Source organism: Phasianus colchicus, chromosome 27 (assembly GCF_987193195.1).
Source record: "Phasianus colchicus chromosome 27, bPhaCol1.hap1.1, whole genome shotgun sequence".
In the NCBI taxonomy this organism is placed as follows: Eukaryota; Metazoa; Chordata; class Aves; order Galliformes; family Phasianidae; genus Phasianus; species Phasianus colchicus.
Window position 1 is genome coordinate 3019852 of NC_143462.1, and position 15672 is coordinate 3035523.

The following is a 15672-nucleotide window of genomic DNA, read 5'->3' on the forward strand; positions in this document are numbered from 1 at the left end:
ACACTGCATCCTCTCCTCTCCTCTCCTCTCCTCTCCTCTCCTCTCCTCTCCTCTCCTCTCCTCTCCTCTCCTCTCCTCTCCTCTCCTCTCCTCTCCTCTCATGCATTTTTCCTATCCTATCCTACTCAATTCCATCCCATCCCATCCCATCCATCCATCTTTTCCTATCCCATCCCTTCCCATTCCAGTCCACTCTATTACACTGCATCCTCTCCTCTCCTCTCCTCTCCTCTCCTCTCCTCTCCTCTCCTCTCCTCTCCTCTCCTCTCCTCTCCTCTCCTCTCCTCTCCTCTCCTCTCCTCTCCTCTCCTCTCCTCTCATCCATTTTTCCTATCCTATCTTACTCAATTCCATCCCATCCCATCCCACTCCATTCCACCAAACTCAAAGGCTAATGTTGGATTGCTTCTTCCCTGGGCAAAGCCATTGGGAGAGAGGAACGAGGCATTTTCTCCCTCTGAGCTGCGTGTATGGGAGATGCTCTGAGAGCAGCACAGCGGGCAGCCCCAGCCCTGGGCAGCATTGGTGTGTTTGAGAGATGCTCACCCGGTGCTTCCACTTAGCATTCACCCCTCGTCTGCCAAATAAACACCGCATTGTTCTAAGCCCCTCGCTGCAGAAGCAAAAAGCACTTAGGGGCATTCATAAGCTCATCTGCATAATAATGGTGGAGAATTCTTATCTGGAGTGATCTGCGTGTCAAAAACCGCAAGCAAGCCTGAATTACCGAGAGAAAAAAAACGGAGGAGAAAATGAGCCGTGCTGCTGCGGAGCTGGGGCTGGGATGAGGGATGGTGGGAGCTGTGCTCACTCTGCACCCTTCCACAAACGTACGGCGATGCCGGGGCGGGGGATCGGGCTGGATGAGTCCCCAGCCCCCCCCAGCTCAGCCCCTCCGCTGGGCTGTGAGCCCGTGGGAACCCGTGTCCCCCAACCAGATGGATGATTGCTGCGGGAATGCTGATTGATGGGCAGCAAAACCTGCCAGCCTTGGGTGAAGGAGGTGCGTTTGTCCTGCGGGGAAGGGGCTGCTGGAAGCTTTGCTTGAGCCTTCTTGAGCTTTCAGCCCTTTCGGGTGTGAGAGACTGGAGGTGATAACTTATGCAGGCACACATGGTATTACCCAGCCTGCAGAATTCAGCATAAATCGGGAACGCCGGCTTTGCAAAGGAAAAAAAAACAAAACAAAAAACAAACAAAGACGGTGAAATGAGGCAGGGCAAATGGAACAAAAGCTCTCTCCTAATTACGATGGTAGCAGAGGGGGAGGCAGCCAAACCCCGGCAGCACAGCCTCACTGCTGTGAGGGGCTGTTCTGCAGGAATGCGCTCCAAGTTCCCTTTGGAGTTTGGGTTTTTCTCCTTCTCCAGGCTCGTTTTGCTACTGGCTGTGATTGATGCCCCCCAGTTTGCTGTAATCCTGTTGTTTTTCCCCCTGTTTAACTTATGTCTGCTCTAAGAGCTTTGTGCCAGTGCATCAGGAGCTGCTCCCAGTGGCACATCCACTTGCCAAAGGCTGGGCTCGCTCCATGTGCCCACTGATGGCAAGCACCTCTGTCCACCATTAATACTTCAACCACTGTTGGAAGATGAGAAGGAAGCAGTTCTTCAGCCATCCCAGGTGATGGGTCTCCATCCCACAGATTTCTTCCTCTGCCTCACACCCAGGTTGTTTGCCTACCTGCAAGGATGCTCCCCAGCCTGGCCTCTACGACTCCCACCAGATCCGTATTGGCCTGAAAGGAAGCTCCCATAAAGCAGAATGGTCTCAGCAAGGTGCAAAGCTCCCCCGTGGGCTCAGCAGGTGCTGGGGATGCCCATGGAGCAGGGTGTGATGCAGCAGCAGGCAGTGCTACAATGCAGCCCTCTGCAGCCCAAAGCAATGCTCCCAATGTGCTCCGAGCCCTGGTACAGAGGGAAGAAGCTCAGATCGCATCACATCCATCAGCTGAAAGGAGCCCTTGAGAGGAGCCATGAGTTTGGCTTGCACATCTTTAAATCATAATCTGTGCTGTCTGCGAGGGGTTCCAAACTCATTGATGGTGCAGAGCCCTCTGTGCTCACTGGGGACATGGAGTACTGTGGTGTGAGTCACTCATCTGCTGCACTGAACTCACAACAAAGCCACGTGTGTCCTGCCTCCAGCCTCAAAACTTCCCATTGCTCGCACAGTGCAAGCAAAATACGGATGGGCACAAACAGGAGAGGGCTGCTGACTGCAGCAGGTCTGTGGCAGAGCAGACGCTGCCATCCTAATGTTCCCATTCCCAGGAGGATGCTCGGGGTGCAGCACAATCAAACAAGATCCTATTCCTGCCACATTACATTAGGATTTACAAGGCGTTTCCCAGATGGAGAGCAAATTGGGAGTCCTTGTCAGTGTGCATTGCCTGGGGCTGTCACCCTGCAGAGCATCAGTCAGCCAGCAGCCTGCAATGGTGCTGAGCCAGGAGCAGGCGGGGAATGGAGCATGCACTCATTGATTTATTCCAGCTATTTTAACAGATTACTGGAAAGAATAGAGAAAACCTGGCATCTACTGGCTCTGCCAGAAGTGCTGCAGCCAATGCCTGTCCACACCGTTTGCACCATGCATGGCATGCACACTGTGTGCATCATTTGCACCATGCATGGCACACTGTGTGCAGTGTTTGCACCATGCATGGCACACACTGTGTGCATTTCTGCACTATGCATGGTACACACACAGTGTGCACTGTTTGTACCATGCATGGCACACTGTGTGCACCGTGTGCACCATGCATGGCACACTGTGTGCACCATTTGCATCATGCATGGCATGCACACTGTGAGCACCATTTGCACCATGCATAGCACACTATGTGCATCATTTGCCCCATGCATGGCACACGGTGTGCACCGTTTGCACCATGCATGACATCCTGTGTGCACCATTTGCATCATGCATGGCATGCACACTGTGTGCACCGTTTGCACCATGCATAGCACACTATGTGCATCATTTGCCCCATGCATGGTACACACACTGTGTGCACTGTTTGCACCATGCATGGCACACTGTGTGCACCGTTTGCATCATGCATGGCATGCACACTGTGTGCACCGTGTGCACCATGCATGGCACACTGTGTGCACCGTTTGCACCATGCATGGCACACTGTGTGCACCGTGTGCACCATGCATGACATCCTGTGTGCACCATTTGCATCATGCATGGCATGCACACTGTGTGCACCGTTTGCACCATGCATGGCACACTGTGCACCGTTTGCACCATGCATGGCACACTATGTGCACTGTTTGCACCATGCCTGGCACACTGTGTGCACCGTTTGCACCATGCATGGCACACTGTGTGCACAGATTGCACCATGCATGGCACACTGTGTGCACGGATTGCACCATGCATGGCACACTGTGTGCACCGTTTGCACCATGCATGGCACACTATGTGCACCGTTTGCACCATGCATGGCACACTGTGTGCACGGATTGCACCATGCCTGGCACACTGTGTGCACCGTGTGCACCATGCATGGCACACTGTGTGCATCATTTGCACCATGCATGGCACACTGTGCACCTTTTGCACCATCCACACCACGTGCACCACACCCAACCTATGTTCTACATGCACCACACACCCCTTCTGCACCACATGTGCCATACCAACTCCATGCACTTCACACACCCTGTGCACCACGCACCGCTGCAGCATCCTGAAAGCAGAACACCACCACTTTTTGTTGCCTTCCCCTGCTGCTGAATATTTATCAGCCCAATTTGCATGGCTCTTTTGCATAAGCTGTCTCTGCGAAGTGTCTCTTCTTTGGACAATCTGAAATATTCATCTCAATAATTCTGCAGGCATTTTGACTTCCCGGGATAGAGCCTTTGTTTTATACCATTGCCAACAAATTCTTGGTCACATGGGTTCATGTTTCCAGCACCAGATTAGTGCACAACAGTTCCCATTGAGAGCAGCGATGGAGAATTTCCCAATTTCCTTCCAACGTGGAGAAGCATGTTGGGAAATCTGGTCCTTGTTTGGGTGTGCAAACAGAACCACGCCAAAAATCCACGCCGTGCAGCAACGCTCCTGCTGACATCGTTACCAGCCAGGAGGCTGCTTTCCTCCTCCTCACAGCTCCATTGAGCGAGAGGAAATAGGGCTGTTATGCTTTTGATTTCAGACCCTAATTAGGCCTCAGGAAAGGAAATAGTGCTGCTTAGGTAATGCTCACTAACGGGTCCCAGCGTTGCTCAGAGCTTTGGAAGTTTTCAGCTGTGCAAAGCCTCCTGCCTCTGCCCCTATCCCTGTCCCTTTCCCTGCTCCCATCCCTGCTCCTGTTTCTGTCTATGGACAAACCAACATGAAGGTGCCCCCCCTGAGTGTTTGCCCAAAACAGCCCCCATCCTGAACGAGGCCACTGATTGAACAATTCTGGAAGAGAAACAACAACAACAAAAACAAAAAAGTACACAGCAACAATCCAATAAGATGTTTCTGCAAATACATCACTGCCCATTAGGGCTCGATGGGCGGCACGGCACGGTGGCTCAGCACGCCAGCCTGGATCGATGCTCCTGCTGTTATAAAGCCACTAATCACCTTGATTTATGGGCAATGTGTCTCAAAGGCACCTGGAGGCCTCCTGCATCGGTTCCAAGAGAAACTCGGCTGCTTTTTTGTATTTCTGTTTGGGTGGAGCTGGTGGCTGCAGGCTCTCTGCTGCTGGCAAGGTGTGCAGGGGGTGGAGAGGTGGGAGTTCAGCATCCCCAAGGGAGAAACAGACCCCTGCACAGTGCTGGGAGTGGGAGGTGGTGGGAGATGGCACAGAAGGAGCAATTGGGAACGTGGTTGGGGCAGGCAGGAGTGTGGCACGGAGGTCCTGCATGGTGCTGGCACAGCCTGATGAGCGCATCTCCTCCAGCTCCCAGGGAGCTGCAAAGCCTGTGTTAATCAAGGGATCATAAGCACTGCCCTGATTGGGGTGGCTGAGGATGTGCACAGCACGTGCTGGGTGCTGGAGAGCTCTTCAATCAAACGCTGCAGAAGATGGCACAGCAAGAGCCAGGCTTGCAGAGGGAGCAGTGATGGTGAGAAGGGGAGCAGGAAGGGCTGCACCAACTCCATCCCTGCTGGGGGCTCAGGCACACATCGAGGACACAAAACATGGCTTTATGTGTTTTCAAAGAATTTTCTGTATTTAAAGACAGACTCCTAAGTGCTCCTCTGGATGAGGGCCAGAGCACGGAATGGCTGCAGGATGGATGTGGGATGGGGACAGCACGGCTGTGCGTGGAAAGGAACGTTGCCATGCACCTCTCACATCCCACACAGCTGCAGTGCTGCTTTCCAGCTGCTGAATGACACAAGAGGGGACTTGGGGACACGTCCAGCATCGTGCCTTGCCATTCTGTGTGCATCCAAAATGCTGGTGGCTGGTACCATCCATTGGAAAAAGCCAGTGCAGAACGTAACAGATCGTGTTAACCACTGCATTGTTAGCACCTGCTAAAGGCAGCAATTCAACACCTCCACCTCGGTTTATAGGTGGGCTTTGCAGGTGCTGGAGCAGCACTTTAATACACATTCAGGGTGGCTCCCAGTGGGATGATGTCCATTGCTCTGTGGATTTTGAGGGGCACTGGGTGGGATTTTTCCCTCTGATCCCCTTTTTCTGTGCCATTTCCTTCAGGAGGGAGGAGAGCTGTGTGGGGTTGCCTTACTTGCTTCTTGTAAATAATGCATTTATTTGCACTTACAAGGGTCTGAAAACACAGCAAAACTGTTTGTGTTTCTGCCAGGGTTGCTGTTGCTCCCTCAGCGACTCTTCCCAGAGGCAGAAGCTCAGCATCTCCCTCTCCCTGGGGTTCCTTCCTCCCCACAAATTCTGCTTTTTACTCTTAATATCCACTTTCCCATTTAATGAGCCAGCAAATGCCAGGGATGATGCCTCCCTCAGAGAACCCTGTGCATTAGCAGGATGATCCCACTGGGAGCAGCCCAGCTCTGTGTACTGTGGGTCCTGTAGGAGCCCCCCAGGCAGTGCTGCTCTCCCCTTAAGAAACAAACCCCCCCCAGATCCCCTGCAAGGCCCCTGCCCTGCACCCACTGTGCAAAACAGCACGGCTTCACCTGGGAAAATGCAGAAATTCCCAGAACTGTGGGTCACACTCCAGGAAAAACACGGTGGTTTTGGTTTGCTGCGAGTCAGAAAGCAAGCAGAGAAGGAAAAACAGGTTCTGCTTTTGGAAACCACAACCTTCCAGCCCTGTACACGTCAGCTCATCAGCACCCATCTGCCAGAGACACTGCGTGCACCAGAGGTGTCAGAGCGACAGAGAAGCATAATTGCTAAATAATTGATCAGAAAAGGGCCAAACAGGAGCGAGGCAGAGAGCAGCTGAACGTGTGCAGCCCCCAGAAGGATGCACTGCGTTGTCCTCTGCGCAATGAGCCGTGCTGGCAAGAGCTGCTCGGAAAACTCTGGGTGGTTCTCTTCCAACAACACACTGCTGGTTTTCCCTCTGTCCCTCCAGTAACTTTTGTGACATCATCTTCCCCTTCTTTCTCTCTTTCTCATCCCTATTTCATACTGTGGTGAGCAGGGGGGGCCGTGGCACAGCTGCACTGCGGGGTCCCCCCATGGCACACTGTGGGGACACCCATGGAACCATAGGGGGACCCTGACTCATCTGCCTGTGCCCCTCAGCCCCCAGCCAGACACTGTGCAGGGGCACGGCTGGCAGGTTCCTGGCTCCCCTCGTGCAGGTTAAATCTGTCTCAGACCACAAATGAGACATGTCTGCTGAGTTCATCTGCAATTACAGCGTGGAGCAGCCCCTTGTAATTAGGAGCTTCGCTTTGGAAGAGCAGCACTGCACTGCACATCCTGCACATGCTCCTGGGTATAAATCGGGGCAGGAGGGCCCCATCCTGCACATGAGGGGTGCAGAGGGGGCTGCAGCCCCTCACTGACAGCCGTCACTTGGTGCAGAATTGCAGCAGATAGATGTGTGTGTGGGGCTGTTCACTGCCCTGCACCGTGCCCTCCCCACGTGCAAAGGGATTGCCAGCTCTGCCAGACAGACACGAGATGCAGCAGGGATTGCCCACCCTGTGCCAGGCAGCGTGGGCACATCCTGGCCCTGCAGCCCCCGTCCTTGGCACAGTCCCTCTCCACAGCTGTGCCAGGAATGCACTTGGCAGGCTGATCCCGTATTGCTGGCCCTGCAGCCAAGTGGCTGCTCCCATGTGCCCCAGCAGCAGCAACATCTGCAGAACTTGGAGCCGCAGGAACCTTTGTCCTACAGAGAGAAAACGCAGAGCACCCGAGTTTGTCCAAAAAAAACCCTGCAGGAGAATGGGAGCTGCTGCCTGCATCCAGCAGGGCACAGCTGCAGGGAGGCAAGGGATTCCTGTGGAGAAACACCTGCAGAGTCCCCACCTGTGCAGTGAGACCCCTGGGGCTGCACCACTGCTGCCAGCAAACTTGCAGCGAGGAGCCCTGGGATGCTTTCACACGGAGTTGGCCTTTTTTGTCAAAACAAAACAGAAGAGAAAAAATCTGGATTTTTCTTTCCACTGAAACCTCGCGTTCTCTCCTGCAGATAAAATTTCACTTTCTGTTTTTTTCCTTAAAACCAAAATAACCGAAAGCATCTCAGCAATGCGCCCCGCAGCCCAGCCCCACACGCCTGCGAGCATCTCCATCCCATCAGCACATCCCTACAGCTCTCCCCCCCCCCCCCCGGCACAGCTGTGCTCAGGATGCAATTGTGGTCTCCCATGGCATCGTCCCCAAAGCACTCGGCCACAGCATCGGGCAGCCACTTCCTGCCCACCTCGTGTTTCCACGGCGTTGCAATCGAGAGCAAAATTGCTTTTCCCTTCCTGCCCGCGTTGGTTGTGGTGCCGTTTCCAGAGTGGCAAAGGACAAACGGTGCCCATAGCGCAGGAGGGGACATGTGGGGTCCGTGCACCCCCGCGGTGATGGTGCTATTCCTGGCCTAATTGCTGCTCCCTGATCAGCAATGCACGCACACTGCAGCTCGGTAATAGCTTTACTGCTGGCGCATGTCACCGGTAATTGCATTAAAGCTCTGCAGCAGCCTTGATCGAGCCCTGACGTGGCCCAGTGCAGGGGTGGGCAGGGGGGGCAGCTCCCCCCTCAACCCTTCCCCATCTCTGCATCCTGGCTCCTGTGCACAGCCTTGGGCTGAAGCTCCCCAGCGCAGCACCGTGTGCCTCAGCCACGCTCTTGGAGGACCGATGTCCTACAGGTCACCCATCACCTAAAAACACCACCTGCGTTTTTTTCTGCAAAGTTGGTAATTGGTGCATATAAATACCCACATGTGTGTATAAACACACGCAGCTGACCAGCAGAGCTATTTAAAGCCCAAGCAAGGAGGAAGACCGATGCCAAGCCCCTCTTTTAGGAAACGGGCACGGGTGCACGCCAAGGGCACGCACCCATCCTGCTGTCCGTGCCTCAGGGTCACAGAGCAGCAAAAATAGGGCTGTAAGTAGGGGTTGAAGCAAGTCTAAATAAACACCGGAGGTGACACCTGCCTTGCAGAGGGTCGGCCAGCACGACTTCACTGCCCTGGGATTGCAGTGCCCTGCACAGCCGCATGCTGAGCACCTGCTCTGCCCTCACACCTGGGCACAAAGGCAACACTGTGCTGGGAATTTGACACCGCCAGCTGAGCGCGGCCGCGGGATTTGCGCAACAGAAAGAGCTGCCAAAGCCAACAGAGGCTGCTGCCGGCCGGAGCGCAGCACACAGTGCATGCTCCGATCCCAACGCAAACCACCTCCTGCCTCTTCGGATGCAGTGGTTTTGGGGGTTTTTGCTTCCTCCCCATGGCTGAGTGAGTCAGCCCTTTCCATGGCACGGAGACAACAAAGCCTCAGCCAGAGCGCTGAGCTCGCTTCAAATCAAAGCAAACCCCGTAGGACTGGAGGGACTCGGGCGCTTCGCATCCACGATCCTCAACTCAGGGGCTGCCGTGGTTCTCCTTCCTCCAGGACCAGGTGGTGCCAGGTGCCCCCGTGTGACAGCATTTTGCATCAGGAGACCAGAGGCCATCCATGCTGCAACACCTCTGGATGTCCCCTCTGCACAGACAACCACTGCCCCTCCTCGGGGCCAGCCGGCAGGTGACGATGCTGAGGCTTTGTCCCTGCCCTATGATGTTGCCCATGATTTATAGGTCATTTTACAGCAGCTGTAAAGAGGCTGTAAATTATAGGAGGGGCATAAATTAGCCACGGACCCCTTTACTGGCCATAAAGATCTAAGGCCCACCACAGCTGCCTTTGGAGCTGGCACTCGGGAGCATTCCCGAGGACAGCCAAGGGGTGCCTTCAGCCAGGCCGTGGGGTTCTTTGGCATGCTGGACATAAATGGGTCCTTTATAGCAGCGGGGCCAGGGGGCTGACTGTGACAGGTGGGGAGGGGCCAGGGGCTCATTCTGAGCCCAGAGCTGCAGGCTGGGCACGGATGGGCTGCACTGAGACCCCACATCTCTCCATCCCACAACACCAGCCCCACATCTTCACATCCAGCCTCATGCCCAGCTCTGGCTCTGTTGCAGCTGATGCCTCTGGTGCTGGTGCCTTCCCCATGTGTGCAAATCCCCCCAAATTCCCCCACTGTCACGGCTGCCCCAGCAGCAGTTGGTGCCCTCTTGTTCTCCCGTGTGACCCTGCAGCACAAACAGCTTTGCAGCTCCTCGCCGTCCCATTAATTACATTACGCCTAACGAGAAGGATCAGGCGGAAGGGATTAAACTTTGATTCTGCTTCCGCAGTCCCAGCGCACAGGAGAGAAAAGCAGCTTTATCCGCTCAAAATGGGAGTCACTTTTCACACTCACTCCAATCTCAGTGTTAATCTCCTTGGTTTCCCCATCCCGCAGCAGGCAGCTCATGGGGGCTCTTCCCCTCCTCACCCAGATTGGTGATGTGCTGAGAGGACTCTGTAACCCTTCCCCAGCACTTGGCTGCTGCCCTGGCCCTCCTGCTGGTTTCTCCCCCCCTCTCTTTGCTGCTTTGTGCCTGTCCCAGCCGGACAAAACAGCACATTTGGGGAATTTCTGTGAGTTGCCAGAGGCTCAGTATTTCCTCCCGCCTGGGGCTGCAGCTGCTGACCGCATGGCAGCAAGCACTCATTATCTGCCTGGATGCAGCCATTCCACGGGCGTTCAGCTTCAAGCACACGGGGTTCACATATGCACAGCACTGTCCTGCAGAGCTGCACCCACGGAAAGGCTCAGACCCCGTGGTTGCTTTGTTGCACAAGTGCACGGATGGCTGTCTGGGCTGGGAATTGCTCAGCTGAAAGGTAGGAGAGGTTCTGTAAGTGACACCTGTCAGATGGAGAGCACCCTTCACACGGGCACTTTGCTCCTGGCGAGTGATTTGCATGATGATTCAGCATGAATTTGCCTACATTAAAGCACAGGGCACATCCAGCCCTCACGGTGCTCAGAGAGATGCAGTGCCACAGAACTGCTGGAGATGGGTGACCCTGCACCACGGGTCACCCCCTGTCTGCTTGCAGGAGGTGCTTTGCATCTTGAGAGGCTGTGATGGAGCCTGCCTCCTTTGCACGCAGAGCTCCTCTCACCTCCATTGCCAGCTGCTGGCTCCCAGGGCTGCCCAGCTCTGGGAGCTCAGCAGGTGTTTCTCTGCAAGGCCGTTGCCCCTGGGTTGGGTTTGGGGTCAGGGTTAGGACCACAGCCCTGCCAGGGGCAGGGAAAGAAGCACCGAGTGCCACGGCAGAGCCAAAGGCAGCAAGGATGCTTTGTGAAGGGTGTGGATTGCTCAGCTAGGGTAAGGGTCTTGCAGGTCCCCTGGTGGGACAGCAGCATCTGTAGAGCTGCCCCTGGTAGCTGCAATGTCGGGGGGGCCACGTGCAGCCCCTGCCCCCGGTCTGGGAGTGCAGCTGCTGTCCACTGCTCGAGCACGAGACAGCAGCAGTAAATCTGGGCTTGTTGCTGGAGACCCCAAGGAGAGCATCTGCAGCTTGTTTTCATCATGAACTCCTGTAAAAAGGGCACCGTCCCTATAAATCCATCACGGGGAGACTTCCTGCACGCCCAATCCGGCTCCTGTTCTTCTGATGCCTCGTGCACAGACTCCTGCTGATGTCAGAGTGAAATGGGGGCTCCTGCTCTGAGTCCCTCCCTCCTTGCATCACCTCTGGGCTGCTCAGCAGCGGGGATCAGAGCTGTGAGGTCCCTCCAAGCCAGAAACCCCTCCTGAGCTATCTCTGCACCACGCTGTGCTCTTCTGTCCTTAAGCACCGAGAAGACAGAATGGGCTTAGAGCCTTCTTGGAAATCATCATCCATCAGCCAAGGGAGGGGTAAACACTTTCAAGTCAAGTGCTGGAGAGTGAGAGCACAGAGGATGCTTCCTAGCCCTGCAGATTAAGCCCAGAGGAATTAATCAATAAGAATCTAATTTAAGAAGCTTTTATGCACCTTTACAGCAATTGCTCTCTCTGTATATATCCCCATCACTGCAGGTGCTCTCACCAACTGCTGATAAGGGACTGTGGAGCTCTGGGGGCCACTTTTGCTCTCTCCATCCTTGCAAACAGCTCTGATGCTCGGAGTCCTCAAGGAAAGCAGTGGCTGCAGGCAGGTGCAAGGCACCCCGGGGCTGGAGCTGTGTTCAAAAGCACACTGCATCCCTGCAGAGGCACCAGCTCTGCCCTTCTGCTGCCCCTACCAAGGGGTTAACCCCTCTCCCCTGTGGCTTTGCATTCCTGTGTCAATGGGAAATGTGAGCCGGGAGCACCGACCTCATTCTACCCGCAGAATCCTGCTGATGACAGCCCAGGCTGCCACCACGGAGTGCTCAGGTCCTGGTGGTGCAGATGGGTCCAGGCTGTGCCAGATCCCCACCGTGGGCCAAGAGATGCTCTGCACTGAGGGATGCGGCGGTTCACCGGGTGCTCGTGGGAGCAGGAAAAGGCCAGAGGAGCCCAGTGACCCCACAAGGGAAGGTGAGAGGAGCAGCATGCAATCTGTTGGGGGTTAGGGAGTTTAGGGTCTGCCTGTGGTTTGCCTTGGCCTTCCTCCTCCTCCTCTCCTCTTCCAGCATGTGGGAGGCATCTCCGTTCCAGCCCGGCAGCAGCAAACTCGTGTGGGTTTGGCACAACAAGCGGGCACAGCTCTGCCCTGGGCTATAAATACTGCAGCTTCCACAGGGCTGTCTAGACAGGAAGGCAGCCTGTGAGCAGGGAGAGTCCCGGTGTTAAAGGGGACAGGGAACACAAGGGGAGTCACCTCCCGAATACTCAGATGCGCACAGGGAGCTCCTCTGAAAGGAGCGCAGGGAAACACAGGGGTCGGTGCTGGGCTGCATGGATGAGGATCCTTCAGGCTGCAAAAAACTTTCCCATTTCCACATCTGGGACAGCAAACCCAACACTTTACCCCTGATCACGAATCAGGTGCTGGAGGGAGCAGTGGAAGCACCACCATCACAGCATAGGGGCACCAGCCCTTCCCATCTCCTTGGCTCATCAGAGCCTGGGAAGCAATTCTGCCCAGCCCATAGGGCTGCTGCTCTCCTTCCTTCCAGGCTCAGAAGCTATTTAGAGTTTGCTCTGCTCCATTCTCCTTTTATACCCTTGCAGGGGAACATCACCCCGTTGTTTGTTGTTGGCTGTGGCTTTTTCCCCACTATAAATATCCGAGTGTTGCTTGAAAGAAGGAAGAAAAAAACAACACCCGACACCACCTCTTTAGGTAGTGGGAGAAAAATCATAGCCCGTGGGTAATGACACATAATTGCAGCCTTTCTCCTGATGAAAGGAGCTGCCATTGGGCTCCTAAATGACAGCGTGCAGAAAACGCTATTATCAGATTATCCAAGTGAAGGAATCTTTGCAGCAACACGAAGGCAAAACATTGGGCTCAGCGGTGCTGACACCGCCACTGAGAGCAGTGCAGGATGAGCAGAGCATCACTGCAGCTGAATGAAAGTGCTGGCTGCCTGTTGGAACACCTTATTGAACATCACAGCACTGAGAGAGCTGCATTACATCCACCCAGCCCGGCTCAATGTGAGAGGCAGTGTTAAGCAAACGTTGTTAATTTCCCTCTGCAAATGAAGGGGGGACAGAAAAGTCGCACCCACTTTGTGCAGAGGATGCACAGCACTCAATGCTCCCCTGTGTGCTGCTCAGCCCTGAGCAAACCAAACCCCCACTGCGGGATGGATGGAGGTGAGAGGAGCCTGCAGAGCCCTTGCAGTGCTTTCTCCCCTGCAGTAACAGCTGAGCATTGGTAAGAGCTGCCCAGGTGGAAGACAAGGATGCACGAAACCAAACCCAGATTTCTTGGGCAGACATTTTGGCACAGCACTGACGAGGCTGCAGCTTTGCTTGCAGAAAGCTTCATGCAGTGAAGAGCCCACAGCACGGGTGGGATGCATCTAGGGAAGCACTGACTGCTGCCCTGGCTGCAATGATCACCATGCAACAGTCTGCCCCAACTGTTGTCTGCAGGCAGTAAAATAGCATGTGACGTGTTAATGGGCTCTGTGGAATTTGGCAATTGCAAGGCAGCAGCACACTGCACTGCTGGAGGAGTGCACCCTGCTTGGGCAGTGCTCACTGGGGACAAGAGGTGCCATGGGGACATGGCCAGCTGGGAAAAGGCAGAAAAGCTGCGTTCAGGAGCTTTGAATGCAAGGCAGGATGGCTTTTGTGTTTTGCTCTCCCTGGCTGTGTTTATTATGGCTCCTCCTCAGCCTCCCAAATGCCACATCTGTGACCCCCAGTGTCATTCTGTGGGTGCCCTGAGCACCTCTGGCCCTCTCCTTGGCTGGGAGTGACGCCTGGGGCCATTTCCCTCCATCACTGTCAGACAGGCAGCCAAGCAGCACAGACAGAAAATATTTCAGTGCTGTTAAGATGCAACTAGCAAAGGAAAGAGCTGCTTTGGGTAGATGAAAATAGCAGAGGAACCTCAGAGAGAGGAGAGAACTCTTGCAGTGGCTGAGCTCAGTGCTGCAGCCCTTTAGCCTGGGACAGCAGCATCCTGGAGCCAGCGTGGCCAGAGTGGGGCACAGGCAGGCGAAGCCCAGCAGTGCTGGCAGCGATGTGGCTGCAGCCAGAGCTGCTAATAATGCTTTATTGAGTCAGAGCAGAGAGGGAGAGAGGGGGCTTCCTGTACTCAGCTCCTAAATCATGCCCAGCAGCTAATATTTGTTCTCTGGTGCTGCTGGTTTTCATGAGTCACTTTTTCCAGGGAAAGTTGGTGCTCTGCAGGCTGCCAGGCGAGTTCTCCTCAGTGTCCTTGTGGCCAGTGGCAGGGTGGCCAGGACTGGGTTTGGAGCTGGGTTTCTCCTTCTGATGGTTCACCAGACGTTGAGCTCTGCAACTGGAGAGCCCCAGCCTTGGGGAAGCGTGGCTGAGCTGCTCGCTGTGACTCAGATGCTCCAAGGTTTGCTGCTCAGGTCTGCAGTGCACCTGGAAGCTCTTTGGAGCAGTGCGTGGTTCTGCGAGGGCTGCGCAGCAAAAAGAAGCAGAGTAAAGATGATGTGCCTTGGTGCAGACTCCTATCAGAGTGCAGACTCCCATCAGAGCATGGTCTGGGTGTCCTGCAGCCCCACACATTGCTGTGGTGCAGGTGCATGCTCGGTGCACACCCAGCCTCCAGCACACTCATGCGTGCAATGCAAAGCGCACACACGTGCACACGCAGCCCCTCTTGCAAGCCAGGCAGAGCCCAGATGTGCTCAGGCCTTTTCAGGGAGGGATGAAGCTGCAAAGTCTTTTGTCAGTGGGATCTTTCAGGGAAAGCTCTTTGTTATTCAGCATTCGCTCCTGCCTCCCCCTCTCCAAACCTAAACTAGCTGCATCTGCTTTTGTTTTCTAAATGCAGAAGTAGGGACTGAAAGGAGCCCTTTTGTGGTGGGGAGGAGGGGAAAGCTGCAGACCTTTAAGTGGGAAACCGAAGGTCAGGGCAGAACTGTTCCATTGTGCCTCCCCTCTTCTCCCAGCAGCGCCTTCAGTTCTGTTCCTGCTGCCCAAACAGGAGCACAGCAGTACATGCACGCAGGTCCCCAGCTGCTGGCACAGGGAGTCGTTCAGCTGTTCTGCCAATGGAACCCCACGTCCCGTTTATCTTAATGCTGCTCTTGATTAAGGGCAGTTAAACAACAAGCCCGGGTTCCTGTGAAATCCCCATCTGCACCACCTTGAGGTTGCATTGATAACGTGGTACTGAATGGCACATCATGGCAACACCAGGAGAAACCCCCTGGGTGTGCAGGGGGCACTGAGGCACCATCCCAGCCCTCTGCCCACCCCACATCTCAGTGGTCTCCATCACTCTCAGTGGTGATGTTGGGCTCCCCATTATTCCAGGAGGACCCGTTTGTGCTCCACTTGTGCCACCAGATGGTGACAGCTTGTGGTCATTCCCACGCTGAGCCCCAGTGAGATGCTGAGGCAGGAGATGTGGGTTTGTCCCTGAGCCTCATGAGGCAGGGGATGCTTTCCCCGTTGTCTGCCAGTTCCTTTACTTATAAGGGCCCATGAACCGGTGTTTGTTGATGGAGTCCAGCAGAAAACAATCAGAAGAACAAAAGGGACATGAGTCCTCTGCCTGTCCCTGCCCTCCCTGCTTTCAGCAGCCTTGGTTTGCCAAGGGAAG